At 43.1% G+C, this 27,648-nt stretch overlaps 1 protein-coding gene across 4 annotated transcripts in view; it reads right to left on the bottom strand.

Moving 5' to 3' along the window:
• Window positions 1-27,648, bottom strand: part of GABRG3 (gamma-aminobutyric acid type A receptor subunit gamma3) — a 1,045,631-nt gene that overhangs the window by 600,433 nt on the left and 417,550 nt on the right. The window contains exon 1 of one of the 4 annotated variants that reach the window (XM_075336614.1): window positions 3,821-3,940. The exons of the other annotated variants lie outside the window; for them this stretch is intronic. The gene's annotated coding sequence lies outside the window, so the exon portion shown is untranslated. Of the gene's footprint in view, window positions 1-3,820; window positions 3,941-27,648 lie in introns of those variants that run through there. 4 annotated transcript variants of the gene reach the window in all.

Raw genomic sequence — 27,648 nt, 5'->3', positions numbered from 1 at the left:
GGCAATGAAAACATTGCATTTATCCTAAATTGTGAAAACAAAAAAATATTAACTCAAGGAACAAAAACTAACCCCTTAGACAGCCCCAGATCCTGAAAAATGAGAATACTATGCATCTTGGAAAATGGCTATAGAGGCGCAATTTTTTTTGACATTTTTTCTCCCATTTACATAAATGTAAAAATATACATGTTTGGTATCAACTAACTCGTAATGACCTGGGGACTCATAGTGCTAAGTTAGTTTTAGCATATAGTGAACATAAATAATAATAATAATAATAATAATAATAATAATAATAATAAAATAACTAATGTGGTATTGCACTTTTGTTTTTGCAATTTCACTGCTTTTGGAACTTTTTTTACCATTTTCCAATACACAATGTGGCAGAATGAATGGTATCATTAAATAATACAAGTCTTCCCGCAAAAACCATATGCTCATGTGGTTACATTGACAGAAAAATACTAAAATTATGGCTCTTGGAAGAAGGGGAGGAAAAACAAAACCGAAAAATGGAAATCTGTTCAGAGGTGAAAGGGCTAAATATTAAGATTAAATTAAATTCTACTACAGATCTGTCTTCATGAAATACCTGCAAATAAGTTTTGATTGTATCAGAGATACTGCTGGAGCCTATTTATGTGCTTGGCTTGTGGAAATTGAGCTTTTCCAGTACACATCAAGCATTTGAAAAAAGAGCAAAACATGAAAATTATCACTTCGTCAAAATCATTTGAAAATTCTTTATATCATTTTAATTTAATTTTAAAGATATCACTCTTCAATAATTTCCAAAAAATATAATTGTAATCATTTTAAAGTAAATTATATTGCTATATTACTGCAGAATCTTTAAAAAAAACTTCACCCATCCAGTTGAAATATTACAATTAAGTAATGATGAGCAAGCACTAAAATGCTTGCGTGCTAGGTACTTAAATTGAGCAGGTCTGATACACAGATGGGCTGAACTCAAGCAACGAGTATAATGGAAGTCACAGGGAAACTCAAGCATTTTTCCAGAGGACCCTAAAAGGAGGTTTGGGGGGGTGTAAAATTGCTGCATTTGCATAGAAACAACACACAAATGGAATGGGAACAGCATAGGGAACTACCTGGATGCATCTCCGACTTCCAGGTCGCTGCTTGGAACTAAATAAATTATTTTAAAAAATGGTGTAGGGTCCCCTCTATTTTTGATAACCAGCCAAGGTAAAACAGCTGGTAACAACAGGTTGGGATGGTCCATGGATATCGACTCCTTCCCAGCTTAAATGTTCCAGCCCACAGCCACCTCAGAATTGGTGCATCCCAATAGATGCACTAATTCTGGGGCTTTGCCTGGCTCTTCCCGACTGCCCTGGTGTTGTGGCAATTAGGGGTAATATTTTTGGGGGTTGATGTCAGCTATATAATTTCAGCTGGCATCAAGCTGAAGGATTAGTAATCGTGAGGTATCAGACATGCCCATTACTAACCCAGTAATCTAAAGAAAAAAACACACAGAAAAAAAGTTTATTTGAAAAAAGACTCGCCAACACTATCGCTCCTTTCCCACTTTTTTATTAAAAAATGGTCCCATGAAGTTCCATCATAGCCCTCATACCCTAAATATAGGTCCAGTGACTGTGAATAGCAGTAAAGAATAGCTATTCACAGGTGCCGGGTAGTGATGACAATGATCATCAGCATCGCCAGGTCTCGATGAGCACAACATTGATCTAGCAGCTCTTATGAAAATTGTCTGTGATGACTCAGGTACTAATCACCACCGTAAAATTATAATAATCTGTAAAATGTCACCGCTGCAGGACATTGTGAAGAAGACTATGTGGCAAAGTTAAATGATAGTAGGTTACTCTCTGATGCAAGTGTTCCTTTTTTTGTGAACCACAAATAAAATGCTCAATGTCATGTGAGCCAATTCAACTCGAAAACTTAGCATTAAGCATATAGAAGAAAGATTATATAGTTTCATAGTACAGGTTGTTATAAATGCGTCAATACCAAATCTGTTTCAAAGACCAATCCAGAAAGATATTTATATAACCACAATATGTTCAGCCAGAGCCATCAGTCAAGCAGTTGGAGGCAACACTAGGAGATGAATAAAGCTGGAGTGACAGAGGCTTCAAATCTACAACAGCTCTTCAGTCTCATTTTAATATTAATTTAACCACTTAGATTGCGCTGTGAAAATATGACAGCACGATGTAAATGTTTGCAGCAGGTAACGCGCACTTATCTGCCACCATTGGAGGCCCCGTGAGGTGATCATGGGGAGCCGATGGTTGACATGGTAGCACAGGGTTATGTGATGACTCACTTCCTCTTACAGCTGACAGAGCGCTGGCTGTAATAGGAGAGCAGCATTTCTCCTGTTCTGAGCTGTGCAGCTATGATCAGATGAAATGAAAAAGCAAATCAGACTGCTGATCCTTCTAGCCCCCTAGTGGGAATAATAAAATTAAAAAAAAAAAAAAAAAAAAATTAAAAGTTCAAATCACCCTCCATTCAAAGTTAAAGGGTTAAAATAATAAAAAAATATACACATATTTGCTATCACCGCATTCAGAAATGCCCGATCTATCAATATATAAAATCAATGAATCTGATCGGTAAATAGCGTAGTGGCAAAAAAATTCCAAATGCCAAAATTACATTTTTTGGTTGCCACAAATTTTGCACAAAATGCAATAACAGGCAATCAAAATGTAGCATCTGCGCAAAAATGGTTCCATTAAATAAATTAGCTTGGAATGCAAAAAATAAGCCGTTACTGAGCCCCATATCCTGAAAAATTAGAACGCTACTGGTTTGGAAAATGACACAAAAAGTGTGCCACATTTTATAGACAAACTTCTGATTTTTTTAACCCGTTAGATAAAGTAAACATATACATGTTTAGTGTCTACAAACTCATACTGACATGAGGTATCATACTGCCACATCAGTTTTACCACATAGTGAACACAATGAATAAAATACCCCAAAAACAATCGTGCAATTGCACTTTTTTTGCAATTTTTCCGCACTTGGAATTTTTTGGTTGTTTTCCAGTACACTATATGGTAAAACTCATGGTTTCATTTAAAAGTACAATTTGTCCAACAAAAGTACACTCTTATATGGCAAGAGTGATGGGAAAATGAAAAAGGTACGGCTCTCGGAAGAAGGGGAGCAAAAAAAAACAAAATTGAAAAACGGTAAATCGCCCTGGGGTTAGGGTTTAAATGCCGATTTCTCAGTAATGGAGGAACAGACTTTAGCCAGAGAAATGTGTTCACTCAAGGTAAATGGTAGGTCTCAACCAGCTTTAATATCACCTGCCAAGCCTACCCAGAACATGATAATATGAGGTTTGTTGTTCCAATATGGCTTTGGGTGAGTATTCATTTATAACATTTAAATGCCTATCAATTGCCCAGCACTGTGGAACAGGTGGATCTCAATTGTCATTGCAAGAAGAGCTCTAATGGTCAGTAAAGAATGTGACAGCTATTAGCATTTAACCTCATAAAACTTTGACACTGCATGACAGAAGCTGTACAGCAACTAAAATTCATCAACAATACAGTGTATTTTATTGAACTGATAATAAAATTGCAAAATGGCAAAACTACAGAATAAATGTAATTTTTTTTTATTCTGAATGTAGCACTGACCCATGCACATAACCTCAAAGTTCAGGTAGCAATAAAAAATAAATAATACTACCGCTACTATCGAGACAACTCCAGTACAGACAACCTTCATCAATTCTCTAATGCAAAACACACTCTTGAAGATTTGCATGGCAAAACTTGCAGCCTACCTGCTGAGCCACTCCTGAAAGCCTGGTATACTGAAGTGCAGAACACAGACAACTCTCCCAACAACAAAGACAGAGAACCACCGAACTCCTTCCGATCCTGGTGGGCACCTCATCCACCAGGAGCCCTGCAAAACAAAGAGCAAAGTTTTCCAACTATGCAACTTAAGACCCTACAGCTGACCACACCACATAAATCTACTAGCTCCTCAGATTTTAAGCAAATTAATACATGTAACCAAACAGTTCCAGAAAATTTAAATGAAGAAATATTTACTGCAGCAACCTTTACATCAGATATTATATCACAATTAAAATGAACATGTATAGTATGAAGAGAGATATACTAATATAGAAAATAAATGTCTCGCCTTTCTATTCTTCTGAACCTACTGCTTCAGTGGTATAGCACATTGTATGTGCTCTGGGCTTGACTTGGTAGAGTCAACGAAGTAGAGCATAGACACTAGTTTATATGACCTCAACTCATTACAGTGTTTGCATGTGTGATTGACACATGACAGTATGTTAATGCAGAGCTACTGTAGTCTGATAATGATATCATGGCAATCGTTCAGAAAGGACAATACAATGATCAAAGGAAGAAGGAATTATTCAGCGGAGAATAGGCAGGGATAAAAACATATTCGGTTTATTCATACCATTAACATAATGCCGCAGAGGTACTGGCACCAAACAGATTCCTCAGGCATAAAATCCAATGCGTTTTGAGATCGGTAATGTCTTAGTCCTATCCATGACTAAGACATTGCCGATGTTGAAACGCTTTGGACTTTATCTTTGACAGATCTGTTTGGTGCCAGTACCTCTGCGGGATTATTTAAATGGTTTGAATAAACGGAATGTTTTTATCCCTGCCTATTCTCCGCTGGATAATTGCTTCCTCCTCTAAGCTTCTGCAGTCCCGGCCATTGCGTTCTCCATGCAGACACAGTGACTTCACTCCAAATCACATCTAAGGGTGAGTTGGCTACTTTTCTATTTCTTTAATACAATAATCACTCCCACATATATGGGATCTATAGTTTGAGAGAAACACAAAGACACAAAACAAGGTTTGGAAATGTCAGTATTGCCTATATATATATATATATATATATATATATATATATATATATATATATATATATATATTCAGTATATATCCTATTCAGTAATTTTAGGCCCCTTCAGTCAACCTGAAATCTGACACATTTTTCCATATGGTCGTTTTTAATGGGAACTTAAGAAAGTCAATCTTCATTATATGAGTTTTAGACGTCCTTTCTGAGAACTTCCCATGTATATCACTAATTATTAATATTATGTTATTTATATGCTGCATTTTTTTTACTAGTTTTCCCTTGTGCAGGCTTAATTCCTAATTTTCAGTTTTCCATGACCAAGTGAACGTAGAGTAGTTATAATGTCTCCAATAAACATTACAGGTAGACATGAGGTTTCACTGTTCTCTCATCTCTAGGTAGCACTTTAAGAAGCAGCAGCAAGGAGAATATTATACAGCAGGACTGAGCTACTATGAATTGGGATAAAAGACTTACTAAAAAGCAGAGTTATGTAAGTGTATATAATTCTTACATTATGTTTCTTAGTAGGTTCCTGTCCCTCCTCTCTCTATAAATATTAATAGGTAACTGGCATTTGACACATCTATAATTTTGCAGTCCATTGTCTTCCAGTGTAAATGGTGAATTCAGGAAGAAGCAGGAAGGGGAATAACTTGACCTTAAGTAGTGAAAGAAGCATATTTCTTTGACAAGATACATGACAATGTTTCTGCTATTCAGTTATACTGTTGATTTATGGAAGGTTTGATTAAATCACACTGACCATTGTACTAGGTGTATAGAATGGCTGTATTCAGTGGGCAGCAGAAACATACAAAGTAGTCCTAAGCTTGTCATCTTGATTTCTTATTCTTCTATTATATCTTTTTTGCATTTACAAACGTTATAACCAAGTTCATGCAAGGATACACCTATAATTATTTTTTGTTTTTACCTAATTATTGTTTTTTAACCAATTATTGTTTTAGACTACAAAATCACACATACAGTTAGGTCCAGAAATATTTGGACAGTGACACAAGTTTTGTTATTTTAGCTGTTTACAAAAACATGTTCAGAAATACAATTATATATATCATATGGGCTGAAAGTGCACACTCCCAGCTGCAATATGAGAGTTTTCACATCCAAATCGGAGAAAGGGATTAGGAATCATAGCTCTGTAATGCATAGCCTCCTCTGTTTCAAGGGACCAAAAGTAATTGGACAAGGGACTCTAAGGGCTGCAATTAACTCTGAAGGCATCTCCCTCGTTAACCTGTAATCAATGAAGTAGTTAAAAGGTCTGGGGTTGATTACAGGTGTGTGGTTTTGCATTTGGAAGCTGTTGCTGTGACCAGACAACATGCGGTCTAAGGAACTCTCAATTGAGGTGAAGCAGAACATCCTGAGGCTGAAAAAAAAGAAAAAATCCATCAGAGAGATAGCAGACATGCTTGGAGTAGCAAAATCAACAGTCGGGTACATTCTGAGAAAAAAGGAGACAGAGACAGGCCAGAGTTAAATTTGCTGAAAAATACCTCATGAAGCCAGCTCAGTTCTGGAAAAGTATTCTATGGACAGATGAGACAAAGATCAACCTGTACCAGAATGATGGGAAGAAAAAAGTTTGGAGAAGAAAGGGAACGGCACATGATCCAAGGCACACCACATCCTCTGTAAAACATGGTGGAGGCAACGTGATGGCATGGGCATGCATGGCTTTCAATGGCACTGGATCACTTCTGTTTATTGATGACATAACAGCAGACAAGAGTAGCCGGATGAATTCTGAAGTGTACAGGGATATACTTTCAGCCCAGATTCAGCCAAATGCCGCAAAGTTGATCGGACGGCGCTTCATAGTACAGATGGACAATGACCTCAAGCATACAGCCAAAGCTACCCAGGAGTTCATGAGTGCAAAAAAGTGGAACATTCTGCAATGGCCAAGTCAATCACCAGATCTTAACCCAATTGAGCATGCATTTCACTTGCTCAAATCCAGACTTAAGACGGAAAGACCCACAAACAAGCAAGGTCTGAAGGCTGCAGCTGTAAAGGCCTGGCAAAGCATTAAGAAGGAGGAACCCCAGCGTTTGGTGATGTCCATGGGTTCCAGACTTAAGGCAGTGATTGCCTCCATAGGATTCGCAACAAAATATTGAAAATAAAAATATTTTGTTTGGGTTTGGTTTATTTGTCCAATTACTTTTGACCTCCTAAAATGTGGAGTGTTTGTAAAGAAATGTGTACAATTCCTACAATTTCTATCAGATATTTTTGTTCAAACCTTCAAATTAAACGTTACAATCTGCACTTGAATTCTGTTGTAGAGGTTTCATTTCAAATCCAATGTGGTGGCATGCAGAGCCCAACTCGCGAAAATTGTGTCACTGTCCAAATATTTCTGGACCTAACTGTAACTGTTGCTGTATTGTATCTATACTTCTAGATTTGTAATAAATGTCATGCTTTAATCACACTTGCTCTCTAGGGGCTATTGTATACCGAGGTTCCCAGGGGGACATCTTTGTCAGTAAGGCTACTCTGACAATTTTCTTGAAAATACCACTGCTCTCTCCAGTGCTATCCATCATCTGCCAAAATTGTGCTACAGGTATTCTCAGGAACAAAAACCTTTGGAGTGCATACCATTGCTACTCAAAGATATTACTGGTCCTCCCTTTGATAAGAACATTCTAAATTGAGCAGTTGGGGAAAAGCCGGATCTCCTCTTAGTAGTATAATAAGAATCTTTTTTCCTTCCTTTTTTGTGTCTTTCTGATTGTTTAGTGATTGATAACATATTCCACGTTGGTTACATGACCACTACATGTGAAGCAAAATACTATGCAATGAGATGGAATTAAATTTTGGGTCATCTTGTGGTAAGATGGAATTGTGAAATGGCTTCCACCAAGATGAAAACATAAGGTGATAGGTACCCACTTCTGCCCATGATTCTGGCAATGGTCCACTGCCATTATTCTTGAGTGCTCAAAATGTGGGGGTGTTCTGTGTTGTCTATTTAAGTAATTAATTATTCTGAATTGTGTAAAGGGAATTCTAAATAGGTGGACATATTTTATATTGAAGGTTTTGTACTTGCATTAACAATCCTTTTTATAGTCAAACTGATATTTGCATATAAAATGAATACAAATAAAAGAAAGGGATCCAAGTAGGACAGTTACGCACATGTTAAATGATTTGCCTTAGGTGCTGAAATACTGACCAAATATTTTGAGATATATATACAAGGGCCAGAGGTGTTACAGAACCCTGCCAGTCACAAACTCCCAGGAACTGAGGGTAATATTTAGGGTACCAGAGGTATTTCAAGTGATATTGAATTGCAGCAAGTATTTGAAATGTATTTAGTTGCTATCTGCTTGACATTCTGGGGGAACAAGCATTACTCCCTATCTCAAATTTTTTGCTTTGGATAGGAGATGTGATAGTTTTATTGTTAGATGGTCCATGCCAGTGTGTTTGGATGCAGTACAACGTGTTTATATAAGAAGCTGTGGTTTACGAATTCAATATTATTACAGAGAATGACAAATTTGATTTTGGATCCCTAAGGGTTCATTACAAATTATACAGTCATTCACTAGTGACAGCAAGTTGGGTTGGGAAGGGTTTTGTGATATTGAGTGTATAGTACACTAGTTTTAGAAGCTATTTGGAGTTTGTCAGTCTAAGTAAATCACTCTTTTAGCTTTGAATCTACAGAGGGTGCTTGAGTACACATCCAGAAAGAGACTGATATAATTTAAAACTGATTATGGGATTCTTTTATAGCAGAGCAGGGGCCTGGAATGAACATGGATGTCAAGCCCTTGATGATCTGCTGGCGTTAAAGAACATTGATAAATGGTTAAAAACAGCAGGATCGCCTTTTCATGGTATTCTGACCACAATCATTGAGGACTGCAGAAGGGAAGCGAAGAAACTGAATACATAAAGGGATCTGGATTATGCAGTAGATGCCTGGAATAGAGAGGACAATCATGCAAAGTACAATAAACTATTGAATGAAATGAAATAAAATATGAAAATTCCAGAGCTGGTAGTTATGGAAAACATTGAAATTACCATAGGAATAGAACAAGCATAGAGGTCCCTGAGTAAATTCTAGACTATAAGACCAGCAGGAAAACGCAGCAGCTACTGAAATGTTACACCCCTTCCCCACTTTTGCAATGTGCTTTGTGTGACAACCTGAAGGGACCCACAATTGAAAATGTGGGTTTCTGGTTAGGAATCATTCCATTTCTGGTCCTAATCTAATTCATTCCTGGGTGTAAAGGGGAATATTCCAATATTCACACTGCTATCAAGGATGTGTGAATGTAGGCATAACAATGGGTGAATTAACATCTGGTGTCTCATTTGTAGATATACGAGACCTGGTGATGGTCCACTCTCCCTTTTTCAGTTCCAAACTGCAGCTTCTGCATATGTACCACCATAATATAGGGAATTACCTATCTATATATATATAAACCTTAAGAACACCTTAGGAAGACCAAGCTAATACTACAGTCAATAAACAGTACTATAATTCAACACTTAAACATCACAAAACAGAGCTTTCGTATTGGTAAGATCACCAACCACATAATAACACTTATGACTACCTGACAGCCATATAAATGAAAAACAAAACAAAACACTAAAACATATCTGTCTCAAAATAGTTCAGTTTATTAAAATTACAAAGGACGTTGGAGGCTGGATGTACAAAAACTGATGAAATGATACAAATAATATGTGAAAACTAAATAGTGTTATGCTATATATAAGATGAAGATACACAGGATCAGTTCATTTAAAGCTAACAATGCTGGTAAGAGCCACTAGATGGTGATAGTCTATGGGATTAGAGAACAATGTGAGGGTAATAAACACATTGGAATGGTTGCAAAGAAACAATGTAATGTAGAGAAAATGTAGCCATTTTTGGCTTTTTCAAGCCAGTTTCAAGCTATTCCAATAAAATGGGCAGAGCTGGGGAGGAGCCAGGGTGGGATAGAGCATAGTCATGCCCGTTCATCCAAAGTCACATCAATGGTGTTTCTTAAACTTGAAATGTTACTTCAGTATCTGGAGTGAACTTTTTGGTGACGTGTGTGCCACTGATAAGATATACCAAAATCATTAAGCGATGTAAGCCTCTAAATGAATTTGGAGCATCTTACTCCTGCATCCCAATCTTTAGGACTGGTTTATTACACCTCAGTCTTAATGAATCTGGGTGGAAAAAAAATCTCACATTTTAAAATTGCAAAGAGTATGCCAAAGTATATAAAGGCTATTCACCATATAGAAAGATGTGAGGCAATTCAATTTGTTCTCGTGCCCACAGCCCCAAGCAACTGAGATCATTTCTGAGATTAGTGGGCTTTTGTAAAGAATGGATTAGAAGTGCCTTTGAAAATATGCAACCACTGTATGAGGCATTTTGTCAACATATAAAACAGAGGACCAACATAGGGTTATATCCAAAGTCAAATAAGACATTTTGTTGGTATTTGCATTGCCGGAGTACAGGATGCTGATTACTCTTTTCTGGCAGGAAGTCAAAGTCATTCATATGATGGATTTACATATGTATGAAGGTCATGACACACCACTGAGATACTACTCAATGAGACTAGACTCTGTTATCTAAGGGAGCCATGTATCCAAGAAGTTGCAGCTATAGTGGGCATAAAAAATAAAGAGGAGTATGAAGTGCTATCCCACCCATGCACAATGCTGTTATTGAAATCTTTCATCAAGTCAGAATACACGTGTAAGCTTCATGTGTTTCTATGCAGCTAACATGCTCCTGTCAGGAGAGCCGCCAGCCGATCCGTGCCATGTGATATCCTCCCGTGAGTCACGTGCAAGTGTGACACCAGCACTACTCATAGCTTATTAAGAAATGATGACTGAGCAAGTTAAAGGGAACCTGTCACCAAATTTGGCGACTATAAGCTGCGGCCACCACCAGTGGGCTCTTATATACAGCATGCTAACATGCTGTATATAAGAGCCCAGGCCACTGTGTAGAACATAAAAAACACTTTATAATACTCACCTAGGAGGTCGCTCTGGTGCAGACTGGTCAAATGGGCGTCTCCGTTCTCCAGGACCGGCATCTCCTCTTTCAGTAATCTTTGTTCTCCTTCTTCTGAAGCTGGCGTGCAAGTCGTGTCCTACGTCATACACACTCGCCGGCACTGAGGTCCTGGCAGGTGCACTTTGAACTGCCCTGCACAGGGCAGATCAAAGTATTGTAGTGCACCTGTGCAGGAGCTCAATACCGGCCTGTGTCCATGACGTAGGATGTGTCATGCACGCCAGCTTCAGAAGAAGGAGGACCAAGATGGCCGGAGACTGGCACCACCCATTTGACCAATCTGCACCGAAGCGACCTTCTAGGTGAGTATTATAAAGTGGCCTGGGCTCTTATATACAGCATATTAGAATGCTGCATACAAGAACCCACTGGTGGTGGCCGCAGCTTATAGGCCCCAAATCTGGTGACAGGTTCTTTTTAAAATACTCTCTGATTTCAGTTACCATGTGAGCCAGCTGACCTACATATTTAACTGGTAATTTCAGTAGCGTAGGGAATCTATATAAATATTTGCTCATAAGTAGGGATGAGCGAGTAGTGAAATATTCGGACTCGCTATACTCGTAACGAGTAGGTCCTAATACTTGGGTACTTATTACAAGTAGCGAGTCCAATGCAAGTCAATGGGAAACGTGAGTAATTGTTTGGGGGCTGAGTAAAAGGCTGCGGGGGCTGAAAATAAAGAATACAGTTAATAATAAACATTGTCATTATACTTACAAGTCCTGCGATGCATCCTGCAGCTTCTGTCTCCCGCCGCTTCTGCTTCCGAGTTCATTCATTCCTGTGCGACACAGTAAACAAAGGACCTTCCGTGACGTCATAGCATGTGACCAGTCACATGTGAATGTTCTATTATCTCATTGGCTACAGACCGGTCACATGGCTATGACATCCTTCTAGGTCCTGTCATTGCATCTCACCGGTACGCGGTGCTCGCCCAAGCATCTCAGTACTCAGAGATGCTTGGGCACATGTAAGCCCACATCTAGGGATCTAGTGATCGGAGATCACCGTTGCTATAGTAACTCGCTCTTTAGGTTACTATGGCAACGGTGGCAGTGGTGATGTCACCGCTTACCAACCCGCAGCCTTTGCTCCCTCATTGAGTTATGATATAACAGAGCTAGATGGGTTAAAGAAGACAGAAGACCAGGATTGTTGAGGGGTAAGAGGGAGTACTAAACATGGAGTCCCTAAGTGTGTCTGTGTATTTATTTCTAATAAAGTATTTTTTCTCTGTGTGGTGTCTTTTTTTAACCCTTTATTGGAGATTCTTAATGGCCAGGTAAAATTTGGCCTGAGATTTAAGGCCGCTTTACACGCAACGACATCGCTAACACGATGTCGTTGGGGTCACAGAATTCGTGACGCACTCCGTTCTCGTTGGCGACGTCATTGCGTGTCACACGTACGAGTGACCGCTCACGATCAAAAATACTCACCTTATAGTTGATCGTTAACACGCTGTCCATTTCCCAAATATCGATGCTGTAGCAGGACGCAGGTTGTTCGTTTTTACTGCGGCAGCACACAACGCTATGTGTGACAACGCAGGAATGAGGAACATCTACTTACCTGCGGCCGCCCACAATGAGGAAGGAAGGAGGTGGCCAGGATGTTCATCCCGCTCATCTCTGCACCTCCGCTTCTATTGGCGGCCACTTAGTGATGCTTAGAAAGGAGGCGGTTTGCCATTCACAGCAACGTTGCTAGGCAGGTAAGTAGTGTGACGGGTCCGAGCAATGTTGTGCACCACAAGCAGCGATTTGCCCGTGATGCACAACCGACGGGGGCGGGTACGCTCGCCAGCAATCTCGCTAGCGAAATCGCAGCATGTAAAGTGCCCTTAAGAATCTCGGGCTTTATACCAGCTGGTAAAACAAAGCTGGTATTAACCCCTTATTACCCAGCATGCCACCCGGCATCAGGGCCGCTGAAGAGTTGGATACAGCGTCAGAAGATGGTGCTTCTATGAAAGCGCCATTTTCTGGAGTGGCTGCAGACTTCAATTTGCAAAGGGGGGGGACACAAAGCTTGGGACACCCTGCACTGCGGATTCCAGTTCCCAGCTGCCTAGATGTACCTGGCTGGACACAAAAATTGGGCGAAGCCCATGTGTTTTTTTTAATTATTACATGAAATACAGGGCTTCCCTGAATTTTTTGTTCCCTGCCGGGTACAAATAGGCAGCTGGGGTTTGGGGGCAGCCCGTAACCTGCCTGATGAACCTGGCATTTTCTGTTTTTCTGATTTTTCTCTTTATATTATTGAGTGAAATGTAAATTGTTCTTTTATTCTATAAACTACTGACAACGTCTCTGAATTTTCAAGCAAAACATTTTGTATTTATTTTCTGAAAATGCTAGTTTATAGAATAAAAGATCAGATCAGACACCCCCCATACTTTGCATTGATGAGGGGCAAGCACCCCGAAACACCATGTCTGCAAATTGGGATTCTGATCTGGCTTATATATCCTGAGTCATATTGCAAAGGATTGTTAAAAATCCACTTGTGACTTTTAGGATCGCTACTTCCAATAGGTGGCGCTGTGCTAGAGTTTGTCTCCTTTACTGGAGAGACAATTTGAATATTTCTTAGAGGGGTGTGGCAGCTATAAGTCCCCTTACTTGGCAGCCAGACTGGCTTGCAAAGTCTCCTTAAGGAGAATAGTGTTCCCCTGTGGTCCCCACATAGCTTTCCCATGAGCCAGATCAGACACCCTCCCATACTTTGCACTGGCGAGGGGCAAGCACCCCGAAACACCGTGTCTGCAGGGATTCTGATCTGGCTTATATATCCTGAGTCATATTGCAAAGGATTGTTTAAAATCCACTTGTGACTTTTAGGATCGCTACTTCCAATAGGTGGCGCTGTGCTAGAGTTTGTCTCCTTTACTGGAGAGACAATTAGAATAAAAGAGCAATTTACATTTTAGTCAAAAATAGACCTATAAAGAGAAAAATCAGAAAAACTGACAAATTTGCAGTGGCCTCTCAAATTTGGCTGGAGCTGTATATATATATATATAGAGAGAGAGAGAGAGAGAGAGTTGTACAAAAATAAATAAATAATTTAAAAAAATTACGTAGCTCTCCACGGTATTTTTGAATCTCAGGAAAGCGGACGACTATGGGCTGTCATCCCCACTCACATCTGCCTTGCTTTACCTTGCCTAGCAATCAAAATACAGGGAAGCCCATTTTTTTTTTTTTAATTTAAAAAAAAAATTAAAAAAAAATGCGTGGGCTCCCGCCGTATTTTGATCGCCAGTCAGGTAAAGTCAGGCAGCTGCTGGCTGGGATTCTCCACAGTCCGCAGCCACCCTTGGAAATGGCACATTGTTTCTTAGCACCATTTCCAGGTGCTTTACTCAGCTCGTCCAGTGGCCCTGATGGCGGTGGCACACTGGGTAATAAAAGGGTTAATACTAGCTTTGTATTCTCAGATGGTCCTAAGCCCGAAATTCATGGTGTCACGCCAAATTAGACATGACCACCATGAATTTCCAGTAAATAGTAAAAGAAAAACACAACAAAGAGAAATTTTTTTTAATTAGAAATAAAACAAAAAAAAATTTAGAGACTCCATCTTTATTATAAAAAATCTGTAGTCAACAGTAGAGATGAGCGAACCGGCCGTGGTTCGGCTCGAGTTCGGTTCGCCGAACGAAGGTCTCGTTTGAGTTCGGTTAGGCGAACCGGTTCGGTGAACCACTCGAACCGCATAGGAAACTATGGGAGGCAATCACAAACACATAAAAACACCTAGAAAACACCCTCAAAGGTGTCCAAAAGGTGACAAAAAACTCACAACACAGCACAAACACATGGGAAAGTGACAAGAACAAACTCTACAGCGAAAACAAAACAGCTTGAAGAGGAAAAAGAGGACGAGACACAAATATAGGCATGGCATGCCCTTCTAAAATCATGCAAAACACCGCAAGGGTTACTCCAAGCGGAGTCTCCCTTTTTTTCCAAAAATTGGGCCACACAGACACCCACCCCTTCAGTGGCAGCACTTGTGCCCCAGTTGTACACTTCACAGGTAGGTTTGCATCAAGCACATTCAAAAATACGCCATCCTTAACTGTCCCCAGGATGACACCGGGGTAGGTGGCAAAGTCTTTGCTGATCCCAGATCTGTTCATCTTGGATCATTTTTAGAAACAGTGTAAGCAAGGGTTACTCCAAGCGGAGTCTCCTTTTTTTCCAAAAATTGGGCCACACACACACCCACCCCTTCATTGGCAGCACTTGCGCCCCAGTTGTACACTTCACAGGTAGATTTGCATCAAGCACATTCCAAATCCACAAGCATTTACTTTCCCCAGGATGACACAGGGGTAGTAAATTCCTTGTGGATCCATGACTTGTTCATTTTGATGAACGTTAGTCTGTCCACATTGTCACTGGACAGACGCGTGCGCTTATCTGTCAGCACACACCCAGCAGCACTGAAGACACGTTCAGAGACAACGCTGGCAGCTGGACACGACAAAATCTCCAAGGAGAGCTCTGGTAATTTTTCAAGATTTGAAGCCCAAAAGGAGCAAGGCTCCATTTGCAAAGTCATGGCATCAATGTTCATTTGGAGATACTCCTGTATCATCCTCTCCAGCCGTTGACTATGTGTCAGACTTGCTGTCTCTGGTGGCCTTGCAAAGGATGGTCTTAGAAAATCATGAAAAGATTCAATAAAATTGCTGTTACCAGCACCAGATACGGTGCTGCTGGTACGGGTAGACTGTTGAAGATGACGAGACCGTCCCATGTTTGTCAGGTTACAACTGGGAGATTCACTCCCTGCACCACGGTTGTTTGGTGGAAAAGCCGAGCTAAGATTGAGTAACAGCTTTTGCTGATACTCCTGCATACGTGCGTCCCTTTCTATGGCTGGAATTATGTCACAAAATTTGGACTTGTACTGGGGATCTAATAGTGTGGCAAGCAAGTAGTCATCATCACTTCTAATTTTGACAATACAAGGGTCATGTTGGAGGTAGTGCAGCAAGAAGGCGCTCATGTGTCTTGCGCAGCCATGCGGACCAAGTCCATGCTGTGTTTGTGGCATAGAGGTGCTAACCGTTCTTTCTTCCTCTGACATCTCCCCCCAACCTCTTTCAACTGAAATTTGACCAAGGTCTCCCTCATCCACTGAGTCTTCCATGTCCATGGACAGTTTGTCCTCCATTTCTTCATGTTCTCCTGCACCTTCCTCAACATTTCGCCTGCTACCATGCGCCCTTGTTGATCGATGTCCCCCATGGTCCCATGCCTGCCGCATTGGTGATGATGAACGTCTGGACCTTGCTGATGTTGTTGTCTCTTGCGCATATGAATCCTCCTGTAGTTCCTCCCCTTCCTGTTGTCCCACCCCCTGACTCCGAATAGTGTTTAGCGTGTGCTCCAGCATGTAAATGACTGGAATTGTCAAGGTGATAATGGCATTGTCAGCGCTAAACATATTCATCGCCATGTTGAAACTGTGCAGAAGGGTGCATAGGTCCTTGATCTGAGACTACTCCATCAGGGTGATCTGCCCCACCTCCGCATCTCGTTGGCCCAGGCTTTACGTCATGACGTATTGCACCAGGGCTCGACGGTGCTGCCACAGTCGCTGTAACATGTGGAGAGTCGAATTCCAGCGTGTCGGCACATCGCATTTCAGGTGATGAACCGGCACGCTGAAAGACTTCTGGAGTGATGCAAGTCGCTCAGCAGCGGTGGTTGAACGGCGGAAGTGAGAAGACAGTTTTCATGCCCTGTTCAGAAGGCCATCTAGGCCAGGATAGTGTGTTAAAAATTGCTGGACAAGAAGGTTCAACACGTGAGCCATACAAGGCACGTGTGTCACCTTCCCCAGGCAAAGGGCCGCACCCAGGTTTGCAGCATTGTCGCACACGGCCTTACCAGGCTGCAGGTTGAGTGGAGACAACCATTTATTAAACTCAGTCTGCTGTGTGACTCTTATTTCCAAGACATTTCAAGCTAAAGACCGCCTGATGCCATTGCGCTCTTCTGCCAGCATAGTAATGAGGGGTGCGTGATTCCTTCTGCGCAGTTACAACGCTGGTGGCCTGACCAGGCAGGCTTGGGGCAGAGGTGGAGGACCCAGATGAGGTGGAGGAGGCAGAAGCAGTGGCGGAACTTGGACAGACAGAGGATTGACACACAAGTCGTCGGGACGGCAAGACTTGTGCAGCAGACCCTTCACCATCTATCACCATAGTTACCCAGTGCACAGTCAGCGACATGTAATGTCCCTCTCCATGCTTACTGGTCCAAGTATCGGTGGTGAAATGCACCCGTTCACACACAGAGTTTCTCAAGGAAGCGGTGATGTTGTGTGCGACATGCTGGTGTAGCGCAGGCACACCTTTCTTAGAGAAGTAGTGGCGACTGGGCATCTGGTACTGGGGCACAGCGACAGACATAAGGTCTCTAAAATCCTATGTGTCCACCAGGCGGAAAGGCAGCATTTCGGTAGCCAAGAGCTTACATAGGGATAAAGTCAACCTCTTAGCTTTGTCATGGGTCGCAGGAAATGGCCTTTTATTTGTCCACATCTGAGGGACAGAGATCTGGCTGCTGTGTGTAGGTCGTGGTGAGTAGGATGTCCCTGGAAAAATGCAGGTTTGTGAGGAAAGTGCAGGCGTAGCCATGATGTTGCCTTCATCCAACGTTGATGCTATCGATGTCTGAGAGAGCTGTACACACGCACTTGTTTCCCCTTCCAAACAAATTGACGACCTACCAAGCAAACTGCCTGTTGTGGTTACAGTGGTGGAAGCTGTGCGTGGAAAACCATGTGTGACTGCTGTCCCCACAGTCCTAGAAGATGAAAAGCGCGCGGATGCACTTGAAAGGGCAGGCGGTGGATGGTTCGCTCCGCTAGGCCGCATTGCAGCACGGTGAGCTTCCGACTGGGACATATGATATTTATTCATGTGACGATTCATGGAAGAAGTTGTCAAACTGTTGAGGTTTTGCCCTCTACTAACAGAATCACGACAAATTTTACATATCACATGATTTGGGCGATCTTTTGCTATGTCAAAAAAGGTCCAGGCTAGGCAAGGCTTAGAGGGCATGCGACCTGCTGAGCCCCCCCGACTAGTGCTCAGAGGCAGAGTGGTGGCTGAGGATGCAGTTGTACACGTGCTACCAGTACTACTCCTCTGTCCAGGAAAGCGCAAGGTAACTTCGTCATCAGTAGCATCCTCCTCCACCACCTCTGTTGACCGCCTCGAGTGCCTGACTGTGGGTTGACAGTAGGTGGTATCTAGAACTTCCTCATCAAGCATTTTGTTTGCACTCCCCTCACCCTCAGACCGAGCCTCTTCCTGTTGTGAACCAATATTTAAGTTATCATCCCAATCTGGTATCTGCGTCTCATCGTCATCAGTATGTTCCTCATTGTCTGTAACAACAGGTGTTACAGTTTGTGAATAAGGGTCAACATTATGCTCAGAAACGTGGTCCTCACGGCCTGAATCAGAGTCACAAAGGTTCTGGGCATCACTGCAGACCATTTCCTGGTCTGTACTCACTGTAGCTTGAGAGCAGACCTCTGATTCCCAGGCTATAGTGTGACTGATTAAATATAGGGACCCCCATACAGCAGTATGAGAAATCATGCTGGGCAATAATTAGCCCAGACAGGTCAGTAGGACCATTGCACAGACTCAAAATAACATACGGTAAGCAAGAGGACAAGAGTCAAAAGTGCCAAAAAGTGAAAATACAATTTTATTGGTACAATCATAGATGTGCAATCAGCAAAAAAGGAGAAGTAAAAACAAGGGATGTGAGTGAACATAAACAGTACCGCTGGATAGATAATAATTGGAGATGACTAATCTGGTAGATCAAAAAAAATGCAGGGGAAATGTCAGAGCAGATATTACTGGGATAGTATATAAAGTGCATATGCAAAGGTACATGTAAATAACCTGCTCAGACACCCCAAATGCATAAGAAAAATATGTAGTCAAATCGCTTGAATAAATACATGCAATAAAGTGGCCAGTGCATCAAAAAAGTGGCCAGTGCATAGTCTAAAGTACATAATCCTGAATATGCAAAGAAAAAGGCTCCCCCATAACCCACCAACATACGTTTCGCCACTAAGAGCCTGTGCTCCAGTTCGGCTTCCTCAGGGAGGGAGAAGGCAGCGCTCTTAGTGGCAAAACGTACGTTTGTGGGTTATGGGGGAGCCTTTTTCTTTGCATATTCAGGATCATGTACTTTAGACTATGCACTGGCCACTTTTTTGATGCACTGGCCACTTTATTGCATGCATTTATTCAAGGTTTGACTAAATATTTTTGCTATATATATATTGCTTACCCTATAGTGTGACTGAACAGCTCTGCAGACTCACCCATCTCAGTTCCACCATACTGTGCAGGGTGGATGAAGACTTCAGAGCTGGGAGAAAGCAAGTGTGATTGGAATGACAACTCAGAGGACTGGTGTTTTTTGGATGCGGTAGTTGAGGTGGCAGAGAGAGCACTTGTTGGACCACTTGAGATCCATTAAAGCATTTTCTTTTTTTGGCCATCATCTACCTTTGTCCCAATTGTTTGTGTCCGTAAAAAAGGGAGCACATCGGATTGTCCACGGTAAATAGTAGACATCTTACTTTTGCTGGAAGATGGTCTATCTTCAGCAGATGTTAATGGAGCTTTGCCACCTTCCCCTCAGACAAACCCTTTTTTTCCTTTTCCAACACGCCTCTTCCCCTTTCCACCAGCATCTGTAACTTTGCCACTCATTTTGATTTCGACAAGATTGTGCACTTAAAATGTGGTAGTAAAAATTGAGAGGTGGTGTAGATTGCAGCGGTGGTCTAGCTTTATTAACAGCAGAATAAACAACAATAACTATCCCTGACAATGCAACTATGGACCTTAAACTGGCAGCACAGTTTGCTATTAGAATGGCTTAGTAACAATGAGTTTGAGTGTGCAATGCAGAGGTTCTGGAAATAGATTTGCACTAGTGGGACACTAATGGAAGTCCAACAGCCACTTTTAGGATGCCACTAAGTATCCTCAGTGTTTGCTAGTATAATGGCTTAGTAACAATGAGCTTGAGTGCGCAATGCAGAGGTGCTGCAAATAGATTTGCACTAGTGGCACACTAATGGAAGTCCAACAGCCACTTTTAGGATGCCACTAAGTTTCCTCAGTGTTTGCTAGTATAATGGCTTAGTAACAATGAGCTTGAGTGTGCAATGCAGAGGTGCTGCAAATAGATTTGCACTAGTGGGACACTAATGGAAGTCCAATAGCCACTTTTAGGATGCCACTAAGTTTCCTCAGTGTTTGCTAGTATAATAGCTTAGTAAAAATGAGTTTGACTGTGCAATGCAGTGGTGCTGCAAATAGATTTGCACTAGTGGGGCACAAATGGAGTACAACATCCACTTTTAGGATGCCACTAAGTTTCCTCAGTGTTTGCTAGTATAATGGCTTAGTAACAATGAGTTTGAGTGTGCAAAGTGCTGGAGGGTACAGTGGCAGGGTTGTTGGTCTGTGTAGAGGAAAGGAAGCCTCACTTTATATCCCTCCTAATGGTGAAATGCAGCGAGGAAGTCCCTGACCTTAGCTACACAGACGCTCTTATCTGTAGCTGTTAAAATCTCTTTCCACTGACCTGACTGTCACCTATGGCTCTGAGCCTGCTGTTATTAGCCCTTACAAGGGCTAAAAGAAACTTCTATCCCTATTCTGTGTAGCGCTGTGTGTAGAGCGTACACAGCAGTATCGGAGACAGGAGCTACGCCAGCGGTGACTGACACCCAGACGCAGAAGGCAGATAATGGTGTCCTGGAGGGCAGATACCCGTTTTTATAATGCAGGGACATGTGACATGGACATCCTATCACACATGCCATTACTTCTCTGGCTAAAAGTCCACTTAGCTGTGTGTGTCTGGGATTGACTGACATGCTGGCCCGCCCCACTACACGCGCGCGCTTAGGGAAGTTAGACAAGGAAAAAAAAAATGGCGATCGCATTATCCCAGCAGCTGTGATCTGAATGCGCTGTTCCCGCACACTATACGCTGAAATTTCATAATAGTGTGAGTCACAGAGTGACTTACACTATTACAGCGGAAAGCCAGCTAGTAATTAGCTTGGCTTTTTGCTGCTAGAACCGTTCTCGAACGTTTCTAGAACTATCGAGCTTTAGCAAAAAGCTCGAGTTCTAGTTCGATCTAGAACAGCCCCCAAAATCACTCGAACCGCGAACTGGAGAACCACGAACCGCGCTCAACTCTAGTCAACAGGTACAGCAATTTCACCTTTGCTTCATCACTGTGTACAGACAGTCTATACAGTGTGAAAAGCAGAGAGAGCAATGATCAATGTCAACTCTGCTACATCACTCTATACAGACAGTCTATACAGTGTGAGAAGCAGAAAGAGCAATGAACAATGTCCACTCTGCTACATCACTCTGTACAGCAGCAGCTTTTCAGAGTGAGATGCAGAGAGAGCAATGAACAATGTCAACCCTGCTACATCACTCTGTACAGCAGTGGCTATACAGAGTGAGATGCAGGCTGACACTGAGGCCGGAGTTCCACTTACGTCTGACTTATGCAGTCTCACATGGGCATCTACCCGAATGGACTGACACCCTCCGGACACGAGCGCTGACCGCTCCTGTGAGGAGTGTGTGCGGCCATACCGCGTGATGCTGATGGGACACTAGCACAGTAATTGCCAAAGTTCAGTTACCAGGACCTTTGAGACATCATAGTCATGTGACCAGTTTGTAGCCAATGAAGTAATACAGCATTCACACATGACTGGGTCACATAGCTATGACGTCATTGAAGGTCCTTTTGTAGTCAGTGCTGGTTACCAGGCGGCACAGCAATAATCGGACGGATACGGCTGGAGAAACGCTGGGATGCAGAGTCTGCAGAACGCATCACGGGACCTGTAAGTATGATCATAATGTTTCTTAATAATGTGAATTATCTATCTTTATAGTTCAGAATCGCCCATCCCTACTCGCTACTCCTAACAAGTAATCACAAAGATACTCGCGGAGCAACGAGTAGCCCGATTACCGTACTACTCGGCGAGTAGCGAGTAGTAACGGGCATACTCGCTCATCCCTACTCACAAGCCTTTTGTATTAGAGATATGAGTCAGTCAAAAAATATAAATAAGATTAGATAACACATCATAAATAAGATTGTAAAAGTGTGCATAATTAGCAGTGTAACAAGATTTTTCTAAGCAGACTTAAACCGTAAGAAATTCTAAATTTTAAGTAAAAAGTCCCCCTCTGTATTCATGAGCAAGTCTTTCTGATCTCCTCAGATTTTATAACAGTGTTGAAATACATAAACCTGAAATAAAGCTATATCTCCAGAATACTATTTAATAAAGTGTATTAATGTCTGTGACATATCTCTTGTTATTTGAGTTCATGTCACTCAAATGTCAAGTGAGCATTTTATGACAGACTACAAATGTTGAGAAAAGTTTTCCAAAGTTTTAATAGAGTATATTGTTCATTACAATTGCAGAAAGTCTTGCATTGTTTTACTTTTTAGCAGGTTTTACAGAGCCTTGAATTGTATTCACAACTTATCCTTTTTTTTTCAAATTGAACCCCAAAACTTAAATGTATTTATTGGAATTGTATGTGATATACCAACACAAAGCAGTAACTATTTTTGAAGTGTAAAGGGAATTATCAATGGTTTTCTAAGTATTTAAAAAATAAAAAAATCTAAAAATTGTAACATGCATTTGTATTCAGCCCTGAGTCAATAATTTTAGGATCATCAGCAATTAATCATTTGGGGAATGTCGACTCAGTCTCTACCAGCTTTGCACATCTTGCAGCTGAAATTTTTGCCCATACTTTTTTTCAAATTAACTGTAGCTCAGGCCTCCAACACACATCCGTGAAATACGTGTGTGTTTGGTCCGTGTCCGTGTATACCGGAGAAACGGGCAAATGTGCACCAATGTTATTTAATGTTTGAGGACACATGGGCGTTTTTCATTAAGGTCCGTGTGTCCGTGTGCGTGCTACGTTTGTGTCTCCGTTTTGCATGGAAGCATGTCCGTTTTCATCACTGAACACACGGACCCTCTTACGGGGGGACCGGCAGATTAGGACCAGGGGGTATATATCCTAATCGCCAGTCGGGGCCCACCGTGCTCCAGATGACAAAGGAGCTGCTGGCACCTGAGGGTTAGGCAGAGACTATAGAGCTGGATGGCTCTGAGATAACCCAGGAACGCTGGGAACCGGTCACGTGTGTTGGGACACGTCAGACCGGACGACAACCCGATTAGCGTTTTGGTGCACCTAGCGCTACACCAACCACGTGTGCAGGAAACACGTCAGGCCGGGTGGTAACCAGGTAGCGTTGACCGGAAGACCGCCACGAAAGTGCCCTGTCGGCCACGTGTGTAGGACACGTCAGGCCGAGCGGTCCTCCGATTAGCGTTTCTGGCCACCTCTCGACTGGCCACGTGTGTAGGACACGTCAGGCCAGATGGGTACACCAGTAGCGTTGACCGGGAAGCCGAGGAGGATAAGGAACACCCTGTTAACTCCACAGGGGTCCTGGGGTACACTGTCCGTGCGCGTAGGGGGCACAACCGGACAGGTGGCGCATCAGGTGCGTTGTCCGTGTGCGTAGGGGGCACAATCGGACAGGTGGCGCAGCAGGTGCGTTGTCCGTGTGCGTAGGGGGCACAATCGGACAGGAAGCACAGCAGCCGCAGCCCAGTTAACGCCACTGGGCTTGCTATAGCAAGACTGGAACGGCAAGAGGGAAGCACAGCGCCTGACCTTGATGTGCCGAGCCACGAATCTTGGCGTGACAGGCACCATTCGCCTAACCCTACCTACCGCTTCCCAACATAGGCTTATGCCGCAATGAGGCTCTAACATGGAGGTGTGCTCTAACTGAGCAAATGTGAAGACTGCGCACCTCCATGTTGTCTCCAGCCCCTTTTATAACCTGGGTCCGCCCCAAACCCAGGGTGGAACCACCAAGGTCCAATAGCAGAGTGCCATGTCATCAGTGACGTCACATGCGACCTATCCAGAACCGCCACGTCATTGATGACCTCATGGCAGCCACGCCCCAAACACTTCACCAGTCATCGTCTGACGACCAATACTGAGGTGCCAGATCATAGGGGCGGGCCTCTGCGAGCCAGTCCGGAGTTGCCACGTCATCAGGACACCTGACACCCTCTGCCCTATCAGGGCCTGCCACCTCACGGACATGCTCAGGGAGGTCCTTACCGGACCTAGCCTCTGATGCACTAAGTGCCTGAGCATGCTCAGTAGCCTGAGCCACAGGCTTAGAAAGCAGACTATCAGTTTGAGCATGCTCAGTAGTCTGAACTGAGGACTTAGTCTCAGACATAACACAAACAGGCTGAGCATGCTCACTAGGCAAAACACCGGGCTTAAACTCTGGCTGGGGTAAATCGGCGCACGCATGCGCACTAGCCGCCTCTCCACACTTAGACGTGGTGGAAGGAACAGCCAACTGGACGACCCGAGGCACGGCCAAGTACGGCAACCGGTGCCTGGGCGCAACAGGAACCGCAGCAGGCTGCTTGCGGCTATGGCGGCGCCGGTACGTAACAGACCCAATGAAAGTCAATGGGTCTGTGCGCACGCCTAAGTGACACGGACGCATCTCTGTATGCTCCGTGTACGTTTTGCGCTTTTTTCATGTGATGTCGTTTTTTGGTTTTTTTCTGTGTCGTTCTCTCCCTCAGTCGGTCGGTCGGTTGGTCTCTCTGTCTTATCTGTCCCTCTCGCTGTCTGTTGGTCAGTTCTCCCCTATTTCATACTTACCGTTCCCCGATCTCCGGCGCGGCACTGCACAGCTGTTATAAAAGCTCCGGCGGCTTTTAATATTTTGAAAAAGCCAGCCGCTCATTAAACAATCTCGTATTCCCTGCTTTCCCCACCCACCGGCAAATATGATTGGTTGCAATAACACGCCCACACGCTGAGTGACAGCTGTCTAACTGCAACCAATCACAGCCGCTGGTGGGCGTGTCACTATGGAGCAGAGAAATAAATAAATAAATAATTAAAAAAAACGGCGTGCGGTCCTCCCCAATTTTAATACCAGACAGATAAAGCCATACGGCTGCACGCTGGTATTCTCAGGATGGGAAGCCCCACGTTATGGGGAGCCCCCCAGCCTAACAATATCAGCCAGCAGCCGCCCAGAATTGCCGCATCCATTTGCTGCGACAGTTCTGGGACTGTACCCGGCTCTTACCGATTTGCCCTGGTGCGGTGGCAATTGGGGTAATAAGGAGTTAATGGCAGCCCATAGCTGCCACTAAATCCTAGATTAATCATGTCCGGCGTCTCCCCGAGATACCTTCCATAAGTTACATAGTTAGTTACATAGTTACTTAGGTTGAAAAAAGACCTAGGTCCATCTAGTTCAACCTTCCTCCACCAGTTCTACATGTAGTCACTAAGTCATTTATAACCAACAATGTTTTGTGTACTGAGGAAATCATCCAGCCCTTTTTTAAAAGCTGTTATAGTATCTGCCATTACTACCTCTTGTGGTAGGGCATTCCACAGTCTGACTGCTCTAACTGTAAAGAACCCTTTCCTATTTAGCTGTTGGAATCACTTTTCTTCCACTCGCAGTGAGTGCCCCCTGGTCCTTAGTACTGTCTTTGGAAGAAATAAGTCATGTGCAAGTCCTTTATATTGACCACACATGTATTTATACATATGTGGTCAATATAAAGGACTGGCACATGACTTATTTCTTCTAAAGACAGTACTAAGGACCAGGGGGCACTCACTGGTGGAGGAAGGTTGAACTAGATGGACCTAGGTCTTTTTTCAACTTAAGTAACTATGTAACTAACTATGTAACTTATGGAAGGTATCTCGGGGAGACGCCGGACATGATTAATCTAGGATTTAGTGGCAGCTATGGGCTGCAACTTTTCTGTAAGTTACAGTAAATAAACACACACAGTGAAAAAATCCTTTATTTGCAATATAAACCACTAACAAATATCCTCATTCACCACTTTATTCAGCCCGAAAAAGCCCTCCATGTCCGGCGCAATCCACGGAGTTCCAGCGTCGCTTCCAGCTCTGCTACATGGAGGTGACAGGAGCTGCAGAAGAACACCGCCGCTCCTGTCAGCTCCATGCAGCTACTAAAGACAGCCGCGCGATCAGCGATGACGTCACTGAGGTTACTCGCGGCCACCGCTGGATCATACAACTGTGACAGCAAGTCACCCGAGTGACAGCGATGAAGTCACAGGTGAGTTGCTGTCACAGTTGTATGATCCAGCGGTGGCCGCGAGTTACCTGACTGAAGTTATCGCTGATCGCGCGACTCTCTTCAGTAGCTGCATGGAGCTGTCAGGAGCGGCGGTGTCTTCTGCAGCTCCTGTCACCTTCATGTAGCAGAGCTGGAAGCGACGCTGGACTTCCGTGGATTACGCCGGACATGGATGGCTTTTTCGGGCTGAATAAAGTGATGAATGAGGGTATTTGTTAGTGGTTTTTATTGCAAATAAAGAATTTTTTCAGGTGTGTGTTTATTTACTGTAACTTACAGATTAATCATGGAAGGTACCTCGGGGAGACGCTTGACATGATTAATCTAGGATTTAGTGGCAGCTATCGGCTGCCATTAACTCCTTATTACCCCAATTGTCAACGCACCAGGGCAATTCGGGAAGAGCCGGGTAGAGTCCCAGAACTGTCGCATCTAATGTATGCGGCAATTCTGGGCGGCTGCCGGCTGATATTGTTAGGCTGAGGGGCTCCCCATAACGTGGGTCTCCCCATCCTGAGAATACCAGCCTTCAGCCGTATGGCTTTATCTGTCTGGTTTTAAAATTGGGGGGGACCGCACGCCGTTTTTTTTAATTAATTTATTTATTTATTTCTATGCTCCATAGTCACACGCCCACCGGCGGCTGTGATTGGTTGCAGTTAGACAGCTGTCATTCAGCTTGTGGGCGTGTCAGACTGCAATCAATCATATTTGCCGGTGGGCGGGGAAAGCAGGGAATACAAGATTGTTTAATGAGCGGCCAGCATTTTCAAAATAATAAAAGCCGCCAGAGCAGTGTGACAGCTGTGCAGCGCCGCGCCGGTGATCGGGGATCGGTGAGTATGAGAGAGGGCTGCTCACTTCCGTCACTCGGGGAATTAGCGGTCATCGGTGAATCCTTCACGGGTGACCGCTAATCATTACGCGGCACACAGACAGAGCCGCAGCATGACAATGAATTTGGGTGAAGTTCACCCGAGTTCATTCTTATCGCGCAACTCTGTCTGCTGTCAGCCAACATGTAATAACGACATTTCCCATCACACACGCAACAATTCTCACGGAAAACACAAACACATGTCAGTTAAGTTTCACACGCACACACGGATATTTCACACGCACATATGGATAGCATACGGGATACACACGCAGGCCACACATACCATAAAACAACACAAACACGGATCACGGACCTGAAAAACGGCCCGTATTACACGTACGTGATTTTTCACGGATGTGTGTTTCAGGCTTCAGTGATAGTGTCTGTAAGGCCCGTTTCAC

The sequence above is a fragment of the Anomaloglossus baeobatrachus genome, chromosome 2 (genome assembly GCF_048569485.1).
Source record: "Anomaloglossus baeobatrachus isolate aAnoBae1 chromosome 2, aAnoBae1.hap1, whole genome shotgun sequence".
Classification (NCBI taxonomy): Eukaryota; Metazoa; Chordata; class Amphibia; order Anura; family Aromobatidae; genus Anomaloglossus; species Anomaloglossus baeobatrachus.
This window is presented reverse-complemented; position numbering and strand designations above follow the sequence as displayed.